The following is a 9,556-nucleotide window of genomic DNA, read 5'->3' on the forward strand; positions in this document are numbered from 1 at the left end:
CCATGGCTTAGATTCTGCTTCATCAGATATCTGTGACAGCTCCATGTGAAGCTTTAAGATAAACAAAGTTACTATTTGCAATAGCACTACATGGTGGTAACATAAGCACACCAGTTTTGCTATGTTAATTAAGACCTGCAGCAGGACAGGAAACCATTATATGGGTTCAGTCCCAAAAGGATACAATCAAACTTCTTCGTAAGTTCAGCAATTTCGTTTTTATTTTTTGCTTCGAGAATGGCAATTAGGGACTTAATCAGGTATACTCCTTCAGCTTTACAATTTGTGGGAATAAGAACAGCCTGCTGGATCAGTTCAGTTGCCCAACTTGTCCAGCATCACTGTTCTCACAGTGGCCAACCAGATGTCTGTGGGAAACCTTTAAGCAGAATTCAAGCACAAGAACAAGCTTCCCTCCTGTGGTTTCCAGCAAATGGTATTCAGGAGTATTGCTGCCTCCAGCTGTGGAGGGAAAGCATAGCCATCATAGCGAATAGCCATTGAAAGCCAGTGTGGTGTAGTGGTTAAGAGCGGTAGACTCGTAATCTGGTGAACTGGGTTCGCTTCCCTGCACCTCCACATGCAGCTGCTGGGTGACCTTGGGCCAGTCACACTTCTCTGAAGTCTCTCAGCCCCACTCACCTCACAGAGTGTTTGTTGTGGGGGGGGGGAGGGAAAGGAGAATGTTAGCCACTTTGAGACTCCTTAGGGTAGTGATAAAGCAGGATATGAAATCCAAACTCCTCTCCCCTCCTCCTCCTCCTCCTCCTCCTCCTTGAATTTGTCCAATCCTCCTTTGCAGCCATCTTGATGGGGGGCCATCACTCTTGTGGGAGCAATTTCCATAGGTTATGTGTGAAAAGGTACTTTATCTGTCCTGAATTTTCCTACATTCAGCTTTCTTGGATGTCCAACAACAGTTCTAGTACTACGAGATGGTGAGAAAAATGTCCCCCTAGCCACTTGCTTCATGCCATGCATAATTTTATTAGCTTTTGTCATGTCACCTCTCACTCACCTTTTCTGTAAGCTTAAAAGTCCCAAACGCTTCAAGCTTCCTTCTTAAGGGAGTTGCTCCACCCCCCTTGATCCCATATTTGCTTCAAACATGCAAAGCTTATTTTGAAATTGAAAATATTGTTGCGGAGGTTGCTCACCGCCCAAAATCTCTGCTGAGCAGTAGCAAGATTACAGGGGGTTCCAGGCGCTCGCCCAAGGTAGTGTTTCTGTTGGGAAAATCGAGGCACAGTGCAGGCTGGTGTCTTTAAGAAAGATGGTTTGTTTTACACATACAGTGGTACCTCGGGTTACATACGCTACAGGTTACAGATGCTTCAGGTTACAGACTCCGCTAACCCGGAAATAGTGCTTCAGGTTAAGAACTTTGCTTCAGGATGAGAACAGAAATCGTGCTCCGGCGGCGCGGCAGCAGCAGGAGGCCCCATTAGCTAAAGTGCTGTTTCAGGTTACGAACAGTTTCAGGTTAAGAACGGACCTCCGGAACGAATTAAGTATTTAACCTGAGGTACCACTGTACTGGCTGGCCTGAGCTCCACAGGCTGCGATTCTGCAGGGCAATGCAACACACCACAGCCCTTTCTCCAAACACACCCTCCCCAACGAATTAAGTACTTAACCCGAGGTACCACTGTATTTACACCTAAATACAGTGCAGAACGTTATACCCCAAGAGCGTCTCTCATTGTCCCTTTCATGGCTTCAGCAAGCTTGGGTCCAGGACCCAAGTGCAACTTCTTCCAGCCAGCACTGCATGGAGTTCTGCTTACTTCCTCCTTCTTTTGCCCAGAACACCTTTAGATTTCAAAAAGGACACATTTTTCTGTGACATCATGCCCTCTGTCTCCTTGGCAACCTCCCAAATCTCCTGTCTCCATCCGTGCTTCGGAGCAGGTGAGGAAGGATAGCTTTTTGCATTGCCAATGGCCTCAATGACACAGTACCTGGCTTCCCGTTGTTTCTCAATAGCTCTGCACTTAGCTAACCCGGCTAGGATGGTTTGCATAAGCTAACCAAGGAATTTCTTGTCTGGCAGTTCTGCAGCTTGTATTTTCCCTTCATATCTCAAATATTATCTAAATAATACCTTCTATTAGTTTCTACCGTTCACTAACAGACTCAGCTACCCAGATCTACAATATGCAGTCGTTATTTTGAAAATAGGTAATGGAAGCCCAGCCAAGCAGCCAATGTATTTTTCTCCATACAAAGCAACACTATATAGCGTAACACGAGGCAAGTGGGCATAGCAAAGGCATTTCAAGGCAAATAACACCGGCTGTATACAGATTATAGCATTGTGGTTGTTTATTCATCATTTCTTCCAGTTGATTTGTTTCCACAAAGTTCATGCAGAAGTTATGCAACATCCACTGTATGCTGAGCATTTATTCTGAGTTGCATCTAACTAAATGATTGTGTGTGTGTGTGTGTGTGTGTAACTTGTACAAAAGCAACATAACTTCCCCTCCCTCTCTGCTCCCCTGAGATTCATAGAGTTCCAAGAGCAGATTTGGGGGGCAGGTGGGGAAGGAGAGGGAGAAGTTCCATTGTGTTTATACTGCATGCTCTGAGAACAGGATGCTGGACTAGATGTGCCATTGGCCTGATCCAGCAGGCTCTCCTTATGTTCTTATGAAAGTACTTTGAATAAGCACAGCTCCTGCCTCCTTCCTCTGATCGCTAGATATGACACTATTTCCTTTCCAGGCTTTCACATAATCATCAATTCTACATGTGGTCCTATGAAAGGAACCCAGTGCAAGGTCACATGAAAAAATAGGAGGCAATATCCATTGGGCATTTGCACAGACCTTCTACAATACAGATTTGCAGCTTTCTAATATGGTGAGTCTGTAGCTAGACACATTCACATAGAATGCCTCTTTGTGATGGACAGGAAAGATGCAGATCTTTTGCAGATCTTACTGCAAAAAAAATTGTGTGCTATATTACGAAAACTATTCATCTGAAGCCATGCTGTTGCAATGGCATCTCTGATATTGGTCAGACTGGCTGCACACTTGAACTTGAAGTTTAAAGTGAACTTCTGGACTTTTATTAGGTTGTTACTCACTGTACATGAGCAGCACCTGTCCTGATTTCACTGCTATTAGCTATGTCCATGATTCATCTGACATATTTGAGTGTGTTTCTAAAGCAGTAACAAGTCAAATGATTGACAACCTGGTCCTGAGCTTACATCGTTGATAGTGTTTGTTCATAAGTAAGATCCAATGGTGTCACTGAAACTTGTGTTTAGTAATACATGACATTGCATTATGTAGAACTTCCTCTTCCATAAATATTTCTGGGTTAGAGTTGCATGTACAGTAGCTTCCTGGGCAGATCCAGAGCAGGCTATAAATCTCAAGATGATGTAAGCTATCTTTGTGTCTTAAATCTACTTGCCCAAGAAATGTGTTATGCATGCTCCCAGGTTAATTAATCACCAATTACTCTTAATACAGAAATTATATCCAAAGTCTTCACTAAATCTGCTGTTTTCTAGCAAGATCAAGCAGGCTTTGCTAACTATATTCATGGAGCAGAAAAAGTAAGAATATTACTGAATATAATTACAGCAAATAAACAAAGAATACTCATGCATTAGGAATCTTGTCGTCAGATGCTGAAAAATATTTTGTCTGTGTTAGTTTTTTGCTAACTCCCTATTTATTCACTATTGAAAAACAGCCATATCATCCTTATTTTCCCCCATGCTAACTCCTTGATGATACCTGATGGGTTCTTATTTTTATATGTTTTGTTGCAAATATTGTGTATGTGTGTTTTAAATTCTATATTCCCTCTCTGATTGTTTGCGGGGAGTTATTGGGTTGTTCCTGTTTTTACGTTATGTATTTTGTGTTTTCATATTGTGATTTTATCCTGTGAACCCCTCTGAGACCTGTGGGTATAGGTTGGTATATAAATTTAATCTAACAACTACAACAACAACAACAGTCCAGCATCTACTACAATAATCATCAATGGCTGCTGCTTAACATTATTTGCTTTGCGCAGAGATACGAAACAGCATTTGCCTTCATCTCTGTTTTAGTTAACCTTGCACTACAGTAACTTGTGCAGTTTGGTAGGATAAGAGCCTGCTGGATCTGGGCAATGGGGCAATGGCCCTTCCAGTCCAACATCCTCTTCTCACTGTGTCCAACCAGAAGCTCATGGGAAGCCTGCAAGCAGCACATGAGCACAACAACACTCTGCCCACTTGTGATTCCCATCAACTGGTATTCAGAGAAATACTGCCTCTGGCAGTGTAACTAGAGATTAAGATACAATGGAGGCAGTCTAAAATATTTTTATATGTAGATGGCAAGCCTTTCACACTTTCACATATTGAATGGTTTTGGAACTTACTAACAGCTTCAGTGAAATGTCAAGATCGCAAAATTAACCGGAGGAAAGTAGTACAGCAGGTCCCAATCTGCTGGCTAAGTAGCTATAGGATTTGGCAGAAGCAGCTGGAGACTGGCTTTGGATGCAGAAGGCCCCTGCTGCCTTTCCTGGTAGAGCTGGGAATGTCCCTCACCTAAAACCCTGGAGACCTGCCTCCTATTAATGTAGACAACACTGAACTAGATGGACTCGTGGTCTAACTCAATATGCAGCAGTTTCTTATGTTCCTAGAATACCAGACACATGGCCACCATGACAGATGTACCAGAAGAACAGCCTTGATACACCCATTGAACAACCCAGCAAAGGCGTGTCAGGGGACAGTTAACTGGGGGAGTCATTGCATGGACGCATAGCATGGACTCTGTATCCTACACTCCTTTAATGGGAGCATGGGCTTCTGCCAGCAGAGTAAGGCTTCTACAGATTCCTAAAGCTCTGCAGCTGGCAGACTGTGAATAAAGGATTGTGTACTTTGGGTCCTTAGGTTCAGTATGGCACAATCCAATTTGGAACATGGGAAGGAAAGTCTCTACTGGGGGGAGGGAAGAGACTTACAAACCTTTGAGGATGTTACCAGTAACAATGGTGCTCTGCCAAGTTTTGTAGCATGGCAAAACAGGTGCTCTTTACCATCCCACATAGATGGCATTACTTCATTTGCAGCTTATACATCTATTTGACAACAAAACCTAGTGTGAAATGCTTGTGCAATTTCAGAGACTCCATCAGCAATAGAACTATTACAAAATACACCAGAACCACCTCACCCAGTGGTGGCAGTTTATGATGCGTAATATTTCAGAAGCACGTGGAAGCTTCGAGTAAGGAGTTCAAAAAGGCCATTCAGCCTAATCAATGGAAGGCAGTGTTGCAGCCCATTACGCAAACAAGACTGATGATAAGATTATAATTAATAGAACTCCAAATTATTTGCAGTGTTTCCTGGATGCCTCAGTAACATGCAGAGTGTGATCAATTTGTGCATATGATATGATCACGTAAACTTGTTTTATCAGTTATGCAGTGAGGTGACTGGTGTTGAATGATTTTGAAGATAGTAGATTTTAAATATAACTATCATATGTACTTAGATAGTTAGTTTGTGTAGTCCCTATTCAAGCATTACTGTCGTAGAATGGTAGGAAACAGAAGAATAATGGAGGAACTAGATGGGGAACCCGCAAGGGAAGAAGACTTAGAACCTGGGGATTTGTGGTGGGGCAACGATGGGTGGTCAGAGCGAGAAGACTGGGAGGAGGAGGTGTCAGAAGCTGAAGAGATAACAGGGCTTGGTGAGCTAGGAGAATCTATGTCAGAGAGAAGTCCAGAATCAGAGTTAGAAGCTGAAGCAGGAGAATGGGATACAGGATAGCAGAAGGCAGAGATGATCCTGCTGTGATGAGCTCACCTCCCACCTTGTTTCCCAGAACCAGAAGAGGCGTGAAAAGGGCAGAGAAGAGGTTGTCTGCACACAGGAGCAGTCTCCACTCGCTTGGAAAAAGCCCTGGAGAGGTGGGGGAAGGTGGGGGACTTTCAGTCTCGGCAACTAATCCATCAGGCATGACCTACCGGGGATGAGCTGCTGTGCTTATTAGGCCTGACACTCCGCTAAATCTGTGCAGATTGTGTTCTTAATAAAGAGTTAACTCCAACTTGCATGGTGTGAGAGCCAGTGTGGTGTAGTGGTTAAGAGCAGTGGACTCGTAATCTGGTGAACCGGGTTCGGGTCTCCGCTCCTTCACATGCAGCTGCTGGGTGACCTTGGGCTAGTCACACTTCTCTGAAGTCTCTCAGCCCCACTCACCTCACAGAGTGTTTGTTGTGGGGGAGGAAGGGAAAGGAGATTGTTAGCCGCTTTGAGACTCCTTAGGGTAGTGATAAAGCGGGATATCAAATCCAAACTCTTCTTCTTCTTCTTCTTAACTCCTGACAATTACATGCCAACTTCTGGTTCAACTGGACTGACCTCTTCATGACCACAGCAGTTGTGGAAGACCAACTGTGGGAAAGCCCACAGAGGAAGGGGGAGAGAGAATATACCCATTACATGCCTGATTTCCTGGAACAGCTAAAATTTGACTCTTTTCCTGCACTCCTCCCACATGATCAGAGGAACTAAACATTTTCTATGTACGGGAGGTTTTTTTGTTTGCTCAGCTTTTCGTTCTGGAACTCACTGCTTGAAAATTCTGGCCTGTTTTTCCCTTATACACATTGCATTGCTCCTTACATACTGAAAAGGGACTGACATATCTGTCAATTTCTGTTTCTTTTCTTCTTCTTAAGTTCAGTTCTCCATATTTCCATATAAGTTTGCATTTTTAAAAAAGTCTTCATGAGAATTCACCAGCATTTTAGTGTGATTTTTGCCTAGTATCCATTTTCCTATGCAATTTTCTGCAATATACACATTTTCACAAAGCAATCTTCCCTTATGCAATTTTGTATGTTATTTTCACTAATCTGTGCATTCTTATGCACACTTTACCCAAGTGTGTTTTTTTTCCTTTTGGTAAACATTATTGGCTGGAGAGCTGCATTGCAAAATTTGGAGTAGTGCCAATTTCAAAAGCTATTTTTTGGTTTGTGTATTGATTCAGAAACTGCAAATTTGGTAGGTAAACTTTTAAGCATGGGCTGAATCAAATTTATTCCCCATTGCTAAGTATTGTATTCTAGTGTGTATGTATGTATTATATATATAAACATTTTTATGGTTTTAATTGAATGTTTTTGGGACTTGGGTGGTGCTGTGGGTTAAACCACAGAGCCTAGGACTTGCCAATCAGAAGGTCAGCGGTTCGAATCCCTGCGACGGGGTGAGCTCCTGTTGCTCAGTCCCTGCTCCTGCCAACCTAGCAGTTTGAAAGCACGTCAAAGTGCAAGTAGGCGGGAAGGTAAACGGCATTTCCGTGTGCAGCTCTGGTTTGCCAGAAGCGGCTTAGTCATGCTGGCCACATGACCCGGAAGCTGTACGCCGGCTCCCTTGGCCAATAAAGCGAGATGAGCGCCACAACCCCAGAGTCGGTCACGACTGGACCTAATGGTCAGGGGTCCCTTTACCCTTTATCTAATTGAATGTTTTAATGTTTTGAAAGCCACTTTGAGGGCTCATGTGCAAAAAAAAAGAAACTCTATTGAATAAATACAAATAAATGCTGTGGTTTGCAGCATCTGCTGATTTTTTCTCTCCAGGTTTTAGGCATGCCCAGTAATTAGCCAGTTTTGTGTGTGGGGGGGAAATGTCTAAGTTAGCAAAATGAAATTACAGGTTATTATTTCTCAATGGAGTCTCATGTGGTCCTACTACATGAATAATGAGTTGATGGCTGCAAGATATGCCTTGCAAGTTACTGGAAGAGATATTGCTCCTATTTCAGACTGTTTTGGAAAACATGGCATATTTTAAGAAATATGAGGAAATGAAAGCAAATTCTGACTTTTTTCATAAGAAAGTGGTACAGTATTTATTTATTAAAGAGTTTTGGAACAATGAATGTCAGGGTGCTGTACACAACAGTATTCTTTATATTATGAATCATTGTGTTTGATTAGTGGATAGTGAAATTTGTATATGAATGTTGTCTTCATTGCAAATATACAATAAAGAAAAAATAAAAATTAACACAGAGCACAGGGATTCATCACTGTTGGCAGCAACAGAACACCCAAGTACTGAGTTCATGAGAAAAGACAGATGTACCTGCAATTTGGAACAGGCAATGAGACAAAAGGGTTCCTTCATTTTGTAAAAAAAAATACTCTGGATTTACTTTTTGGAGTCCATCAACAGCTATTGCATACGCTCCAACATTTCTCCACTGAAAACAGGGACGTCCTATTCCATAATAATAATAATAATAATAATAATAATAATAATAATAATAATAAATTTATTATTTATACTCTACCCATCTGACTGGGTTGCCCCAGCCACTCTGGGTGGCTTCCCAACATAATAAAACATTTAAAATTAAAAAACTTCCCTATACAGGTCTGCCTTCAGATGTCTTCTGAAGGTTGTATGATTACTTATCTCTTTGGTTCAGGGGGGGTCACATAACTCCATATCCTCCAACATTTCTCTGATGAAAATAGGAACGTCCTAAGGAAAAGTGGGACATTCTGGTATCAAATCAGAAACTGGGACGCCTCTTGTAAATCTGGGACTGTCCCTGGAAAACAGGGACACTTGGGGGGGGGGGGTCTGCAATTGTTATTGACTGCTATATGCAACCTCCTGCATCAGAGGAGCCATGCTTCTCAATGTCAGTTGCTGGGATACAACAGCAAGACGATTGCTGGATCAGGCCAATGACCCATCTAGTCCAGCATCCTGTTCTCACCCAGCAGCCAACCAAAGCGGGAAGCACACAAACAGGACCTGAGCGCAACAGCACTCTGTCAGCTTGTGATTCCCAAAAACTGATATTCACAGGCAGAATGCCTCTGACAGTGGAGGCAGAGCACGGCCCTTGTGGCTAGCAGCTGCTGACATAGCCCTCCAAGTTGGTGGCTGTCACCGCCGCTTGTGGGAGGGAGTTCCACAGCTCATGCACTGTGCGAAAAAGAGATTCAAAGAATCTTAAGAGTTAGAAGGGACCCATGGGTCTTCTAGACCAGGGATGCCCAACTCCCAATAGACTGCGATCTACTCATAAAAAGATTGGCAATGATCTATCCAAAGTTGTGGAGCTTTTTTTAGTAAGCCAAAGTTGTTGGGGTTTCTTGCTTTTTTGTAAGGAGATCGCTGAGGGGCCAGAGATCAACCAGGATCTCCCAGGAACACCCCATGATCTACCAGTAGATGTACCTGTTGGACATGCCTGTTCTAGACCAATGAAGGAATCTCAACTAAAGCATCCATGACAGATGGCCATCCAACCTCTGCTTAGAAACCCACCACCTCCAGAGGGAGTCCCTTCCACTGTCGAGCAGCTGTCAGAAAGTTTTTCCTGATGTTGAGTCGGAATCTCCTTTCTTGTAACTTGAAGCCAGGGTGCTTTTTACACAACTGTATTCTTTTTATATGCATCCTGAAACTTCCAGCATTCAGCTTCGTAGAGTCTGAAAGGCGCTATGACAAAGCAAATAAAACTTTTGTCTACTTTCCCCA

Source organism: Podarcis erhardii (genome assembly GCF_964252035.2).
Source record: "Podarcis erhardii genome assembly, chromosome: 2".
NCBI lineage: Eukaryota > Metazoa > Chordata > Lepidosauria > Squamata > Lacertidae > Podarcis > Podarcis erhardii.